Source organism: Rutidosis leptorrhynchoides, chromosome 7 (genome assembly GCF_046630445.1).
Source record: "Rutidosis leptorrhynchoides isolate AG116_Rl617_1_P2 chromosome 7, CSIRO_AGI_Rlap_v1, whole genome shotgun sequence".
Lineage (NCBI taxonomy): Eukaryota > Viridiplantae > Streptophyta > Magnoliopsida > Asterales > Asteraceae > Rutidosis > Rutidosis leptorrhynchoides.
The window spans coordinates 172485460-172504162 of record NC_092339.1 but is presented as its reverse complement, the minus strand read 5'-3'; positions in this window follow the sequence as shown (position 1 = coordinate 172504162).

The following is an 18703-nucleotide window of genomic DNA, read 5'->3' as shown; positions in this document are numbered from 1 at the left end:
ATTTGACCCCATATAAGTAATGTCCCCAAATCTTAAGCGCAAACACAATAGCTCCCAACTCTAAATCATGGGTTGTATAATTCTGTTCATGGATCTTCAACTGACATGACACATAAGCGATGACTTTCTTGCATTGCATTAAAATGCAACCAAAGCCCTGACGCGATGCATCACAATAGACAACAAAATCGTCATTACCCTCAGGTAGTGACAATATCGGAGCGGAAGTTAACTTCTCCTGCAGAGTTTGAAAAGCAGCATCTTGTTCATTCTTCCACTCATACTTTTTCCCCTTGTGCGTTAAAGCAGTCAGAGGTTTAGCTATTTGAGAGAAATCTTGAATGAACCTTCTATAATAGCCTGCTAAACCTAGAAACTGGCGAATTTGAGTAGGAGTTTTCGGAATTCCCCACTTTTCAATTGCCTCAATCTTGGCAGGATCAACTTGTATTCCCTGTTTACTAACAATATGTCCAAGGAATTGAACTTCTCTTATCCAGAAAGCACACTTAGAGAACTTAGCGTACAACTCTTCTTTTCTCAATAAATCAAGCACCAACTTCAAATGTTCTTCGTGCTCTTCATCACTCTTGGAATAAATAAGGATGTCGTCGATGAAAACAATAACGAATTTATCCAGATAGGGTCTACACACACGGTTCATGAGGTCCATGAACACAACAGGTGCATTTGTCAAACCGAACGGTATAACAAGGAATTCGAAGTGACCATAACGGGTGCGAAAAGCAGTTTTTGAAACATCAGATTCTTTAACACACAACTGATGATAACCGGAACGAAGATCGATTTTTGAATAAACAGATGAACCTTGACGCTGATCGAACAGATCATCAATTCTAGGTAGAGGGTAACGGTTTTTAACAGTAAGCTTGTTCAATTCACGATAATCAATGCACAAATGAAAAGAACCAACCTTCTTCTTAACAAAGAGGACAGGAGCTCCCCAAGGGGACGAACTGGGATGAATGAAATATAGTTGTAACAATGAAGGAAGAAATATATGGAGTAATCACACCGGTGGCATAGATATTTAAGGCAATTCTCTCGAAGGAGATAACGAGGATCATGGACTTCAAAGTAAATTTTTCATTACATTTCCTAAAGGAAGACGTACGAAAGTTATGATATTTCAACGAGAGTGAACTTTCTCGCACAATGAGCGAGTCAATATAGGATTCATCCTTATTCTTCAATTTATATGTGGATGAAAGGAAACGTGAACCGTGGACTATAAAGAATAGTCTACTCCATGTGAGATGAATCTCCAAAAATAATTTTGTGCACCTCAAAGTATTGAATCATAGGGTTGACATTTACGAGGGTGTTGCGGTTAGCCGTGAATATCGAGAGTAGAAACTCCTCAAAAGATCTAGTGTAATATACATCCATGATACCTACTATAACAACAGTTGGGGTAGAAACCCACCTAGCGCCTTTTCTACAATAGGGTGACCACAGAGTGTACCCCAGAAAATTGATTTATTGGTTCACGTTTCGGCCATGTCCAACCATAAGAGGAAAAATTTTATGAGCGCAAAGACTTTCCAACAAATTTTATAAAATAGGCATCCAAAGTGGTGTAAGAGTTTCTATTAATGAACTTAATGGTAAGTTTCATCCTTAAACGGAGGATGAGAAGAACTGTGATCCAAACACTCTGTAGGGTAATGCGAAAATTTGATAAAATCAATCAAAGGAGTTTTGAAAAAGTTTTAAACGTTTGATATGACAACATAAACGAAACGAAGTTCTTAGTAAATTTAGGAGTATGTACAACATGTACCATTTTATATAAAACAAATTGACTTAGTCAAATAGCTCAATAAATGAGTGGTTTTTAAAATAATTTTGAAGGTATGATTTAGTATATACTAGCCAAAATAGGTAAGGGTAATTTATTCATTTGAATCCATACGTACATATATGATTTTATAAATTGTATACATGAAAAAATATTTCATTACTTCTATTTACCCATAAATCTCGTGAGAACCGCCCAATTAAACAAATGTGTAAAACTCCCGATGATAAACAGAGTATCTGTATTTTAGAGGTTACAAGTTGAAGTAAGATCGTGGAAGATCGAGTAAAGGACTTGAATCGTCGTGCGACATTTGACCAACAAATGGTACGAGGTCATGAAAACCAATGAGTTAAATGTTGTTTTGACTATAATCAGGACATAAGTCCTTGGGCCAAAACTGTTCCCGAGCGAAGCTGTTGCTAACAAGCGAGTTATGAAGGATAGGGCATGAGATAGATAATCTGGTTAAAACGAGCTTCTCGTATATAAACAAATAATATAATGAATATTTTCCCTAACCATGTAATACATCAGAATTTCTAAATGAGTAGTGTAAAAATTTTCTTTGCCTCGCTTTCTATTCCTCATGTCACAATATTGGGACTTCTTTATGAATTAACGTAATATAATCACATTGGCCTGATGCCATTATATTTTCGCTAATTCATAGTTCCATTCTAATAGCACTACATGAGGTCAGGACACGCGATCAACCTCGAATTTCCACACAATTTCTCTAAAACGATTTCTTTAACAATGTGCTGAGGATAGCACAAGGGACAAATATATCAAAAGTAATGAATAGGAGTAACGATGACATAAAAATGTCTTCGAAGTACCAAGAATCTCTAAAAGTCAAGAATGACGTTTTCCGGTTCAAAAACCAAAGCACGTAGGCACAACGGCACAAATGCACGTAATATAACAAGAACGTTATATACCTAAACATAATAGCTGACATTGAAATGCCGAGCATTTAAAAGTCAAGAACGACATCTCGCGTAATATAACTCAAACGTTATATACATAATCATAATAGATGACATAGAAATGTCAAGAATTTCAGAAGTCAAGAATGACATCCCTCGGTTTCACTATCCGAGGTGTTCTTATAAAGATAAACTCGCATGAGAGTTGAAGAATACATTTAAATGGAATGGGAGTTCCTCCCGAAATCCGAAGATAGAAGAGATGTATGTATATGAAAATAATATACATACCAATACGATACAAATAATCACATATAATAATATTTTATAGGCCGGGCTGTAGACTAGACTCACTAATGCACCCTATTGACTCGGGTAACGACATCAATGCAGCCTAATTTCCTACAACTAGAGCTCTGATACCAACTGAAACGACCCGTCAAAGTACACTTGACTACCATCGTTATCTTGGTCCCACAGCTTGATCATAACTCTATATGAATTTGATAAATAACCATGCATTCTTTATTTAAAAATGATTTCCTATAAAGGAAACCTACCAAAATATGTAAGTTTTGAAAAATCATACATTATTACTTAACCAAAGGTTGACCAAAATAAAGTCAACAACATCCACTATTAAATGTATCAAAATAGAATGCAAGTTATTGTTTAACAAAAGTTGCCATCATAAATATGCAGACTCTCTAAGCACAGCGGAAGCAAACAATCATGAACCTGAGAATAAAACATGCGAGTAACTGTCAACAAAAATGTTGAGTGAATTATAGGTTTAATATTGCAAACAATATTTAATGTAAACCATAAAAATTTATGTTTGAAAACATAGAAACTCCTTTTTAGATCACAAAATTATATGCTAGAAAACATATAAAAACATTATTCCATTTTTCCTGAGCCACCTGGTAACCACTTAACCATTTATTTACCCTTGCCAAACACGATAAATAATATACACCGAACAAGTGTATCTTCAACTAAATACGAAGTACTAAACATTCCGATTATAAATTGCTAGCGCTACTAGCTCAAAATGGGGTTGTCAAACCCGATAGATCTATCCATATGATTCGCGTTCACAGTAGAAACCAGTGATTACAATTACCAGATTAGGGAATATTTTTGTTAAACTTACAATGAATAATTTAAACCAACTTCCACTTGTCCAAAATATAAAATAAATTGCATGTATTCTCATCCCAAAAGATTTAAAATAGAAAAATGGGACTATAACTCACCTTAATAGTAACGAAGTAACCAACACAAATAAGCGAACAACAAATGGAGTATAGTGATCAGGAATGATCACAACACCGACCTATAAATAAAGCAGGTCGATATAAATAACTAACTTAGGTCAAGTCTTAGTATGATAGCTATTGTACATGTTGCAAGTAGACATAGAACAATACTCAACATGCATCAGTTTGATCGGAACAGCGTACGGACACACACTTTCTATTTTTAGAAAGTTTCTATTTTTAGGAGGTTTCTATTTTTGGAAAGTTTCTATTTTAGGAAAGTTTCTATTTTAGGAAAGTTTTTATTTTAGGAAAGTTTCTATTTTTGGAAAGTTTCTATTTTAGGAAAGTTTCTATTTTAGGAAAGTTTCTATTTTTGGAAAGTTTCTATTTTTGGAAAGTTTCCATATTTAGAAAGTCAACAAAAGTCAATTGAAAGTCAAAGTCAACCGAAAGTCAACTCAAAAGTCAACCTTGGTCAAACATAGTCAACATGAATTTTTAATAGTATAAGTTATAATAATAATATAAGTTATCGTGTTAATTAAAGTCAAATATGTATAATTATGTTATAACATAAGTTTAATTAAATTAAAAAGAATTATTAAAGTTAACATAAGTTTAAATGATATAATTAATATAACATAAGTAATTAATTAATTAATTAAATATTAGTCATAATATAAGTATTATTAATTAATAATAAATTTTAATCATATCATAAGTATTATTAATTAATAATGAATTATTAATCATATCTTAAGTTTCTTATTATAATTATTAAATCATAAGTATTTAATAATTAAATAATAACTAAGCCTTATAATAATTAAATAATTAATTAATCCTTATTATAAGTCTTATTATAATAATCTCATAATATAAGTTTAATACTTATCATAAGTATTTTTCATTAATAATAAAAGTATTATTAATCATAAGTTTAATTAAAAGTTTAATTAAATCATAAGTAATTAAATAATGATATAATAAATATATATCATAAGTCTTAAATTATAATAATTACTTTTTATATCATAAGTAATTTAATAACAATGAAATTCATTATTTATATCATAAGTTTTAATAATTAACCATAAGTTTTAATTAAAAGTTCATCGGGTCATATCTTGAGCCCCGGGTGTCGATTTTCGGCGAGCCTTATATATATCTCCGCCTAATCAAACCACCCGACACATTGGTGCACTCAAGAACACTCCAATATATATATATATATATATATATATATATATATATATATACAGTAACTAAGTCGTGATGATCAGCCATTACACCACTTGGAACTTCAATTCATTCAAAAACGTGTTTTAGCCATAACGGGTGATCCGTGGCTCGGATTTAGATGACCCGAACATGAAAGTTTATCCCATAATCAATCCTAACACACTAACACACCCTAAGGACTCTAAAAGTGGTCACAAAGTAGGACCAAACCTGGTTCATTTCGTTTTCACAATTCAATCTTAACAAAACACCATTTTAATCATATCTATAGTTTCGGGAATCGAAATGACATGAATCCGGAGTCTAAAATTAATGTATTGATGAGAGGAACTCATCTAAACACTTCAATTTCACTTTTATTTCAGTTAAAATATCAGAAATGAACGATATGCTGCTGTCCCAATTCAATCAAACCGAAAACATATATATTTGAGCATTCCTATGCATACAATCATCAATACAATAATATGTACCTATCATACTATCAATATAACATCAAAATACAGAAAAGGAAAGAAAAATTGAAAATCTAGGGTTAGGGTTTATACCCTAATCGAGAATCAAGTGATATAGATGTGTAGAGCTTGAAGAGTAGAATCCAAAAATGCTAAAAGCCCCTTGAAATGAGTTCTTGATGATGATTAAATGAAGATGATAATGGTGATGGAAGGTCGCGGCCCCAAATAAGAAAAAGAGAGAGGAGAAAGCCTTGAGAGAAAATTGGGTGTTGAAATAAAATGTGATAAATGAAAATAAAAGTTGCAAAATGAAAATGGAAGGGGGTAATGGGGTGGGGTCGGCCGAAATCTCCATGGGGTGGGCCCTTTGGTAGGCCAAGTTCACAATTGAAAGTAACCTTATGGCCCGAATGCCCGAACGAAACCCGAAACACGAAAACACGACTACGCGATTGAAAATTCGGAGAGATAACAAATACGCGACGAAAAATACATATAAATACTATATATAATCATATGACATTAAAATATCATATTTAAAATAATTAGGACCTAAAAATCCCAAAAGCTTGACCGCTGATTTGAAAACCGAAAAGATTCGTCGGATAGAAATTCGCGACACGTAGAAACGTATAATTTAAAATATGAATACAAATATTCACATAGAACATAATAATAAATATATTATTACAAAAATAATAATATAGGTCATAGAAATGACATGGAACGAATAATAATTAACGGTCGTTAAATAATTACCGGAAAAAGTAGGGTCGTTACATCTCAACATGATTTTAGCAAGAAATTTGATGATTAACGGTGAAAAATCGCGTTTTTGTGCGTTTTTTCACAGAAAATATGTGTATGTGTGTGTTTGGGACTGGTCTGTTGACCAGTTTATTTGTTCTGGATTTTTGATGCTCCGCGAGTGCGGATTTTTTTTTTAAATAAAACCTTTTAACTACTAAAAAAATTAATTAATTAATTTTTAAAATTTTGTTTCCTTTTTATATAGGCAGAGGTTGTTTCGGTACGTTTACCTAGTCTGTCCCTCGACAAAATTTAAAATTTTTCATTTTAAAGCGATTGTTTTAAAAGCAAAGATTTTAGGATTTTTCAATGTTTTTGGCATACTTTAGATCATTAAAATTAAAAATAATGATAATAAAATTTCTCGTCCCACCCTCGGGTAAAGCAATTTCGGTTCAACGACCTAGTCTTTAACTCACGACGAATTTTAGAAATCAAATTTTTAACTTAATGAAATAAAGTAAATTTTTGTTTTTAAATTCACACCAAACTTAAATTTAAAATGCATATTAAAATTTTATATAAATATTAATAATATTTATATACATTAATTATACAATCTTGCATTTGAAAATAATATAGTTATATATTTTAAAAACAAGATAAGAATGAAATAAAAATCTTTTTGGTCTTTTATCCCACGTTAATCAATCAAATATTAACAAAAATATACGCCCCTCTTTTTGGTAAAGTAATTTCGGCTATTTTACCTAGTTTTACTCCTGACGAATTTCTGAAATATTTTGGATTGATTGATTAAAGATATTTATACCTTTTGAATAAACGGTAAATTTCGTAGTGATGTAATAAATTTTTGTATGATATCAATAATTTCGGTTTCGCATACCTAATTTCATTGAATATCAATTTAATACTTTATAGCGAACGATTCAGCGTTTATTATCGAAAGGTTAAAAGTAATAAATAAAAATAAATAAAAACTATACATACTTACCTGTGAGATAGAATTCTCAGAGACCTGCTTTAGCCGACTCATAAAAGAGTCGTTCGATTTGGTTTTCCATACCTACATAAGCATAACCTCAATTTTTCAATTACTTTTCTTCTAAACATATGAATGGTCCTTCTCTGCATAGAGTAACGAATTATGTATTGGAATGTGTTTGATTGTTCGAACATTTCCCTTCGTGTGACCATTTTCCGCATTTATGACATCTTTCAAGGTGTCGTGCTCTTCTTTTTGTTGCGGATTTTGATTTTCCTTTGCCAAAATGTATCTTATTATGATTTTTCCTGAATTCTTTCCTTACTTCATCCATTTTGCCTCTTATGAATGATATCAGTTCACTCGGGAAAATGTTATTATTACGTTTAGTAATCATAGCATGTAGTAGTAGACCATAGGTCAGATCAAAGAAATTCTTCAACTCATAAAACCTAAAAGAAATAAAAATTCAGAATGGAGGGAGAAGACTAGTTCTTTAGGGTCTGCTAGGGAAAGACCATTCGGATTCATTTTCGAGAACTACACGAAAACAGAACATCTAACTCTAACAGAAATTCATATTATCCTTAAAAGATTCGAATCTTCCCATACTTAGTTAGCTGTGGTGTCAAAATTGTGATTAACTTCATCTTCAACTTCCATTGGATTATCTATGTAATGTTTAACTCTGTGACCATTAACCTTAAATTCAATCCCATTTGAATTTATTAACTCTACTGTTCCGTACGGGAAAACTCTTTTGACTATGAATGGTCCAGACCATCTTGATTTCAATTTTTCAGGAAATAGCTTGAATCGTGAATTAAAAAGAAGAACTTTGTCTCCTTTCTTGAATTTTTTTGAACTTCTGATTCCTTTATCATGCCATTTCTTCGTTCTTTTCTTATAGATTAACAAATTTTCATATGCATCATGTCTTAATTCTTCTATCGTTTAGTTGACTTAACCGTAGACGACCGGATTCATGCAAATCAAGATTACATGTCTTCAAAGCCCAAAATACTTTGTGCTCAATTTCTACTGGAAGGTGACATGCTTTTCCGTAAACGAGTTTAAAAGGTGTGGTACCAATTGGAGTTTTGTAGGCTGTTCTAAAAGCCCAGAGTGCATCCTCCAATTTCATGGACCATTCCTTCGGATTTGATCCTACAGTTTTCTCTAGAATACATTTTAAAGCTCGGTTAGTATTTTCAACTTGTCCACTTGTTTGTGGATGATAAGCGGTTGAGATATTATGAGTTACTCCATATCTTTTAAGAACTTTCTCAAGTTGATTATTGCAAAAATGAGTACCCCGATCACTTATTAAAGCTTTCAGGGTTCCGAACCTTGCAAAAAGATGTTTTAAGAAGTTGACTACAACTCGTGCATCGTTAGTTGGGAGAGCTCGTGCTTCCGCCCATTTAGATACATAATCAATGGCAACGAGAATGTAGAGATTATTATGAGATTTTGGAAATGGACCCATAAAGTCAATACCCCAAAGGTCAAATACTTCACATACTTGAATGACATTTTGTGGCATTTCATCACGCTGACTTATTTTTCTAGCCCTTTGACATGCATCACAGGATTTACAAAGAAGGTGTGCATCTTTGAAAATTGTAGGCCAATAGAATCCAGCATCGTAGAATTTTCTTGCTGTTAGTTGAGGCCCATAATGCCCTCCTGTTGGTCATGTGTGACAATGGTTTAAGATTTGACTAGCTTCATCTCCGAATACGCATCGGCGTATTATTCCATCGGGACAACTTTTGAATAAATGTGGATCTTCCCAAAAATAGTGTTTTATATCACTAAAGAATTTCTTTCGTTTTTGGTACGACAACCCTTTTTCAAGGAATCCACATACTAAGTAGTTTGCATAGTCTGCAAACCATAGAATTTCACTATAATTGATCTTCAATAGATATTCATCAGGAAAGTTATCTTTTATGGCTGATTCATTTAGAACTTCTAATTCAGGATTTTCAAGACGAGAAAGATTATCAGCGGCGAGATTTTCTGCTCCCTTTTTGTCTCGGATCTCAATATCAAACTCTTGTAAGAGTAAGATCCAACGAATTAATCGTGATTTGGCATCTTGTTTTGAAAATAGGTATCTAAGAGCAGAATGGTTGGTATAGACCACCGTTTTAGCTAGAACGAGATATGAACGAAATTTGTCAAAAGTAAAGACAATAACAAGGAGTTCTTTTTCAGTAGTTGTGTAATTTGTTTGTGCTCCTTGCAACGTCTTACTAGCATAATAAATAGGTTGAAATCGTTTTTCAATTCTTTGACCTAAAACGGCTCCCATTGCAAAATCACTTGCATCGCACATGAGTTCAAATGGTAGATTCCAATTTGAAGTTATCATGATCGGTGCATTAGTGAGTTTCTCTTTAAGAATATTAAAAGATTTGATGCATTCATCTGAAAAGATGAATGGGGCATCTTTTTCAAGGAGTTTATTCATAGGAGTGGCAATTTTAGAAAAATCTTTTATGAAATGTCGGTAAAAACCGGCATGGCCTAGAAAACTCCTAACTCCTCTAACATTGGTGGGATGTGGAAGTTTAGCAATTACATCTACTTTAGCTCTATCCACTTCAATTCCTTCCTTTGAAATTTTATGACCAAGAACGATGCCTTTTTTAACAATGAAATGTCATTTCTCCCAATTAAGTACTAGATTTGATTTCTCGCATCTAATAAGCATTCGTTCAAGATTAACTAGACATGTTTCAAAAGTATCATCGAAGACTGAAAAGTCATCCATGAAAACTTCCATGCATTCTTCTATCATGTCGTGAAAAATCGCCATCATGCACCTTTGAAAGGTTGCAGGGGCGTTGCAAAGTCTAATGGCATGCGTTTATAAGCAAAAGTACCATAAGGGCATGTGAAGGTGGTTTTCTCTTGGTCCTCTGGTGAGATTGGAATTTGAAAGTATCAGGAAGAACCGTCAAGAAAACAATAGTAACTATTCCCAACTAACCTTTCCAACATTTGATCAATGAAAGGTAAGGGAAAGTGATCTTTTCTGGTGGCATCATTTAATTTTCTATAATCAATACAGATACGCCATCCAGTTACAGTCCTAGTAGGAATAAGCTCATCTTTTTCATTTGTGATGACAGTCATGCCACCCTTCTTAGGTACGCATTGAACTGGGTTTACCCATAGACTATCAGAGATTGGATAAATTAAACCTTCATCGAGCAGTTTAATAATTTCTTTCTTAACAACATCTTACATATTTGGATTTAGTCTTCGTTGGCGTTGCACATATATCTTATGACCTTCTTCCATAAGGATTTTATGGGTGCAATACGAAGGACTTATACCTTTAATGTCATGAATCTTCCATGCAATAGCTGGTTTATGAGCTTTTAGCAAAGAAAAAAGTTGATATTTTTCATTTTTCGTAAGAGAAGACGATATTATTACAGGTAATTCAGATTCACCATATAAATAAGCGTATTCCAAATGGTTTGGAAGTGTCTTTAACTCTAATATAGGTGGTTCTTTTATCGATGATTTATATCGATATCTGTCTTCCTCTTTTAGCATTTGAAGTTCTTCTGTTGTTGGTTCATATTCATTGGCCATGAGTGCGGCTAATATTTCAGCTTCATCAATTGGTTCAGTTCCTTCTCCTAAAGAACATTCCCCTGTTCCTTGTAATTCTGGAAATTCTTGTAAAAATTCTGCTTGTGAATCTATAGCTTGAATATAATAACATGTATCATCTGCAGATTGCGGTTGTTGCATTGCTCTATCAACAGAAAAGGTAACACTCTCGTCCTCTATATTTAGGGTCAGTTTCTTACCAAACACATCTATTATTGCTTTAGCCGTGTTTAAGAATGGTCTTCCTAATATGAGAAGAACTCGAGAATCTTCTTCCATGTCCAGAATAACAAAGTTTACTGGATATACAAAAGTACCAACTTTAACTAGCATGTTCTCCATTATCCCTCTAGGATATTTTACTGATCGATCAGCTAGTTGTATGCTTATTCGTGTTGGTTTCAATTCTCCGAGGTCTAGTTTAGCGTATAGTGAATACGGCATTAAATTTATACTAGCACCTAAGTCTGTCAATGCTTCTATTGAACTAAGACTACCCAGAAAATATGGAATTGTGAAACTTCCTGGATCTGATAATTTTTCTGGTAGTTTATTCAACAGCTGATAGTGCTCCAAATGAACATATTTTTAGTAGCAATATCCTTCCGATATGTAAAGTTTTCAGTTTCAATTGTTCTATTTTCAAGTAATATTCGTTTAAATAAATAAGTGCGAAGACAAAAGGCGAAAACGAAGATTTGAAGACAAAAACGTCCAAAAAGCTCAAATGTACAAGATACAATCCAAGTGGTTCATTTTAATGATGAGAAACGTCTAAAAATTACAAGAGTACAAGTTACAAAACGCAAAGTACACGATATAAAATAGTACGCAAGGACGTTCGAAAATTCGGAACCAGGACATGAGTCAACTCTCAACGCGCGACGCAACGGTGCAAAAATTACAAGTAAACTATGCACATAAATAAAATATAATATATAAATAATTCTTAAAAATTATATATATATTATATTATTATTTAATAACGTCGACAAGCAAAGATCCAAAATGATGTGAGCTGGAAAATCAAACTCCGCGACTCGCGGAGTTTGAAGGCTTAAAATGCCGCGACTCGCGGAGCTACAAAATTCAGAAATGGCCTATAAAAGCTCGAACATTCTGTCGATATTTTTACACAATAATAATAATACTCTGTAAGATATAATAAATAAATAAATATATATATATATATATATATATATATATATATATATATATATATATATATATATATATATATATATATATATATATATATATATATATATATATATATATATATATATATATATATATATATATATATATATATATATATATATATAGGGTAGTTTTATATTAGATTAGTTCGGGTTATGTAAAGGTTATTTTACGGGTTTTTGAAGTCGAAATTCTGTCCGCGTAACACTACGCGATAAATACTAAATGTAAGTTATGTTCTCCTTTTTAAATTAATGTCTCGTACTTAAGTAATTATTATGCTTATTTGAGCCAAAGTAATCATGATGTTGGACTAAATATTAAAGACGGGGTAATTGGGCTTTGTACCATAATTGGGGTTTGGACAAAAGAACGACACTTGTGGAAATTAGACTATGGGCTATTAATGGGCTTTATATTTGTTTAACTAAATGATAGTTTGTTAATTTTAATATAAAGATTTACAATTGGACGTCCCTATAAATAACCATATACACTCGATCGGACACGATGGGCGGGGAATTTATATGTACGAATAATAGTTCATTTAACCAGACACGGGAATGGATTAATAGTCACTAGAATTATTAAAACAGGGGTGAAATTATGTACAAGGACACTTGGCATAATTGATAACAAAGTATTAAAACCTTGGGTTATACGCAGTTGATAATCTGGTGTAATTATTAAACAAAGTATTAAAACCTTGTTACAGTTTAAGTCCCCAACTAGTTGGAATATTTGACTTCGGGTATAAGGATAATTTGACGAGGACACTCGCACTTTATATTTATGACTGATGGACTGTTATGGACAAAAACCAGACGGACATATTAAATAATCCAGGATAAAGGACAATTAACCCATGGGCATAAAACTAAAATCAACACATCAAAAATCATGATTACGGAAGTTTAAATAAGCATAATTATTTTATTTTATATTTCATCGCACCTTTAATTATTCGTCATTTATATTTTTTGTTATTTATTTTATTTTGTTTATTAAATTTACTTTACGCTTCGCTTAAAATATAAAATCGACAAACCAGTCATTAAATGGTAAACCCCCCTTTTATATATTATTATATATTTATATTTATTTATTTTTGTACAAATGTAATTATATAAAAATATAGTGTAACCGTCTCCCTGTGGAAGGAACCGGACTTACTAAAAACTATACTACTCTACGATTAGGTACAATGCCTATAGTGTTGTAGCAAGGTTTAGGTATATCCATTTTGTAAATAAATAATTAAAACTTGTGTAATATTTCGTCGTATTTCGTATTTAAATTAATACTATTTCATATACACCTCTTATAACATCAAGTATTTTTGGCGCCGCTGCCGGGGAAATCGGCGAAACGCTATATTTTTAATTTATTTTTGTATAAATATATTTATATATATTTTTAGAAAAACAATATAAAATTAAAAAAAACGTTTTTTAACCTCGGCGACTCGCGGAGATTTTCTGGAACGGGACATCGCGACTCGCGGAGCCGCCCTGTCAGACCACAAAGAAACCCTAAAAAGCATTAATTACGGGGTATTATTAATTATTATTATTATTTAACCCTAATTACTTTATTATTATTATTATTTAGTTTAAGTTTTTAAATTAATTAGTTATAATTAATTATATTTAATTTTAATATATAAAAAATTAATACTTTTATAAAATATAAAAATAAAAATATAAAAATAATATTTTTTATAAAAATAAGTAATTTTATCACTTTTTATAATTTGTATCCTTTTATTTAGTGTAATCGTAATATTTTGTATATTTTTCGTTCGCAATTAGTTTTAAAATTAGTTTTTCCGTAGTTATTTTATATGTATAGATTCTTAGGCTTTGCCGTAAAATCCCTTAAGTGCTTTTTCTTTAGATTAAGATTTAGGCTCTTTGGAATTTTGCGACGCCGTTTTTCGCTTTAGTTTTAAATAGATTTTAGTGCCTTTAAGTAATTGCCGTTTTCTGAATAAAATTGCATTTACCTTTAGACCTTTAGTCGCAATTTTTTAGATATAATTTTTAGACTTTTAAGTTTCGACGTTTTTCTTTCTTATTTTTATTTTTCGATATTTTTCGACGCGTATTCTTTTTCTTTCTTATTTCTCGACGATCTAGTTTTTAGGACTTAATTTTCTCTATTTCTTCTCTATCATTTCTTTAAAATTTCAACGAAAAATTATTTTAAGCGGTTAAATTGATAGACATCCAAATTTTCTGCTTCGTAGTAATAGTTGGATTTGTTAGTGGCTGAGTTGTGAGCTTCCGATTTAAAGGGTTCTGGCTCCCTGCTGCATCTATTGGCTATTCGAAACGTGGGCAAAAGCAGAAAAGTCTATTAATTTGATAACTTATATAATTTTTTTTATTTTATTTTATAACTAATAGGATAATTAGTAAATGCACCACATTGTAGCTAAAATTTGGTAATAAACGCATTATGGAAAATCTCGAAAATATCTTAGAAACTCTTTATGAGATCCGAAATCAATTTCATCATACTCTCAAACAGGTGTTGATGACAATTCATTCGGTCAATCTTGGATCACGAATCACGAAACAATAACTGGTTGTGAAATATGTGGAGATTATCACTCAACATGGGAATGTTATTATTACGTTCCTATAGAAAATTATGCACCCATGGAACCTGAATGGGACGATTATGAGGAATACAATTCTAATTGGGATTATTCACAAGAATATATCCAAACTCAACAACCAGAAGACGAGGAAAATTATGTGCTTGAAAATTCTTTAGATTATATGAAAATCAAACTCGAAGAACTTGATGCTCAAAATGAATAAATGAGAGAGTTTGTAAATCGGCAAGCTAAAACCCTATGAGATTACACACCTGTTGATCTGAGGAGTATTGTGCAAGAAAATTTTATATCAACGAATTTTGATGAATTCGAGAGCTCCGAAATTACCAACTATCCTGATGATACTTTTTATTCAGTTTTACCAATTTCACAACATATCGACACATTAGCCTCTACCGACAAAATCATCGATCCATCAATGAATGAAGAAGAAGTAAGGGTGACAAATTGGTACTCTTGGGAAAACGATAACGTTAAAAATTTTACCCCCAAGACCAAAATGGTGAGACCAATAAGTACCATTAATGAAGAAGAATTTGCTTTGATCCCGAAATTCACCATTCCACAACCTTCCAACCCAATATTCTCAATAGATGAGTCATCCACCGGAAATGAACTACCAGCTGTAATAGATAATGACACCTCGAATTTCACCCAATTGGGTAATAGAGGTGAAACCTTTGATCCAGAGAATGAACGGAAGGAAATGTTAGGAATTGTCCGCCCTATAATATGTATGTCGATGTATATCGATCCATTTGACCAAGAACCAGAAAAGAGACATATCTATTTACTAAAAGCTACACTTAAAAAAGAATTAAGTAGTGACGATCGGGAGAGTCTAAACTTTAAACCCATTGATATATTATACACCACCCGAGATGTAAATAACTGGCTCACTATTCTAATTCGTGGAACTTATTCTACCGACTTCACATGTCGTCAGCTAAGTGTGGAGAAGTCTAACCCCACTTAACGTTAAATTAGGGGTTCGGGTTAGTGCATAACTAGTTAATAAAAATGCACTATTAGGGTAAAAGACACATTTTCAAAAATTAGTAAACAGTCCAGAAAAGCAACCGTTTTTGAAGAAAAACATGTGTGATAAAACAAGAAGGAATGAACGATGAGGCGCGCCATCTATCATTCGACGAGCTTTGTAATTACAAACTGGGTATTTTTAATCACTTTTCTACACTTATCACCCTCGTGAATTTATAATTATAGTCTGATTTCATGCAAATGAGGGCATTGCATGATCTCAAATGTAGGGAAAGGTTATAAATTCTCTCGGGTTTGCACTTAGTTTATTTGCTAAATTTTGTGAAAATTTTAAAAATTTTCAAATAAATGAATTCAAAATCATGTTTATACATATTTATGAACGATGAAAATTAGGTGTTAATACCGAAATTATCGTTACCTCGGAAAGGACATAAATTGAGAAACACCCTAAAACGATTGAATTCATTTAAAATGGAATAAAGGAGAAAAAATAGACAAAGAAAGAAACTAAGTGTGGGGAGAATGTACCAAGTTATTCAATTAAAAACTATCTATCACATGTTTCTATAAAGTTATTGCAGGTACTTTTGTTTTGGACGATTTTAATCAGTTTTACCCGATTTACTGTAACATATTTGAAAGAAAAGATGGATCTACACGATGAATCAATTCCATCATTAAAAGGAAGTAAAGTCTTCCGAAAAATACACGCGCTTCTTGATTTAGGTCAGGAAGTTGTCGTCCAGACCAGCTGTAGGTTGACGAAAAATCTAGAAAAGTCATCACTAAAATCAGCAGGAAATCCACGGACCTCAGCATCAAACAGGGTCGCCAAGTGGTCAGACTTATCCTAACCATGAGAGGATCTGTCTCATAAAATGGGGAGGGCGTCGTGCAAATTAGCTTGATAAGACTAATGAATCAGACCCCCAGAAAGGATAATCTCCTTAAAGATTAAAAATCAGCTTTTAAGCCTGATATTACTCAATCCTTTAGATTGACCTTAAAAGATTGAGAATTACAAACTCATGGAATTCGATGATATCTAAACTCGAGCTTGAACGAGAAAATATTTTGATCAAAATTACAAACCGATTTGTTTTTTGAAAACCTATTTTCATTGCGTTCATTACCATTGAATGTAAAATCCTAGGAATTCACCTGGAATTCATTAGGTCACCTGAACCAAATCGGGTGTCAACCGTAAGGACGGTGGTTGCATAGCATGGTCGAAGACAGGACCTTGTGAAAGGATCCGAAACTAATCATCCGGACGGTGTCCATATTGATTACAAACGAATTACAACAGTTGATAACATCGCGAGGTACCTGACCTCTATATGATACATTTTACAAACGTTGCATTTATTTTTAAAAGGCAATCTATCTTTACATCAAACATTTATAAACTCGTCTAACGTTTCTCGATATCCGAATGACCTATTATGTCATTTACTAAATAAATGTCTTTAATGATCTTCAATGACTCAAAAGCAACATTCTTGTATCATGGCTTAAATGGTCCCAACTAGTATCCTTAATATGAGCTAATGCACAGCGGAAGACTTAATTCGTACCTGAGAATAACATGCTTTAAAAGTCAACATAGAGTTGGTGAGATATATAGGTTTGATGCTAGCAGCGTTATAACAATGGACCACAAGATTTCATATTCAAAAGCGTTTAAATAAAAATATTCTAAGTGGTTGAGCACTTGGTAACCATACTTAACAATTAATCACGTCGCATATTCCCTTTAATATGAAATCTTACTACACTGTACCAAGTGTAGTCACAAAACGAAGTACTGTGCAACCGTTGAATACTGGTCGTCCAGTCCGGTTGGGGTTGTCAGACCCGATAGATCTATCAACAGGATTCGCGTTTACAATACCGCTGTAAATATTAGTTACCAAGCTACAGGGAAGTATGCCAGTGGTACAACTCAACGTAGAATATATTTTTCAGTTACTTGTGTCCATAATGTAAAACATAAAATACATGTATTCTCATCCCGAAATATTTAGAGTTTAAAAGTGGGACTATATACTCACCTAATGTATTTTGTAGTAAAAATACATATAACACCATTGGTAACTTATAAGGTTGGCCTTCGATTCACGAACCTAATTAATTATATATTTATATATTGGTTAATATCTATTTAACAAATAAAGTTAAGTCATAGTGTTCCTCAATCCTAATGCTCAAGACTAATATGCATCAAAAATGATTTTAATTCAAAATGATTTTCAAAAGTTTATATCTAATTAAATATAGTTAGATTTCGTTATGTTATATTTTTAAATATTTTCTCAAAATTCATTAAGTATGTAATATAACATATTTATTGTTAAATAAACTTTATTTAAAAATATACCAAAATGATAAGTTACTAAATATTTTCATTAAAATAATATTTTTAATAAATATATTAATAATAATAATTTAACAGTTTTATTGATCAAATATAATAATTTGATAAAATATATTATTTATTTTAATAATGATAATCATAATAATATTAATAAAAATAAAAAATATACTTTTATTAAAAATGATAATTTTTATAAAAATTCATAAGTTGAAAGTTTTAACAATAATAATGATCAAAAATGGTAATTTAATAGTTTTTGATTAAAATCTTAAATGTTTTTAGATAATAACAATCATAATAATATTTTGATAATAATAGTAATAATCAAACAAAAATAATGATTTTGACGACGTAAAAATAAAAATATTCATTTTTAATAGTTTG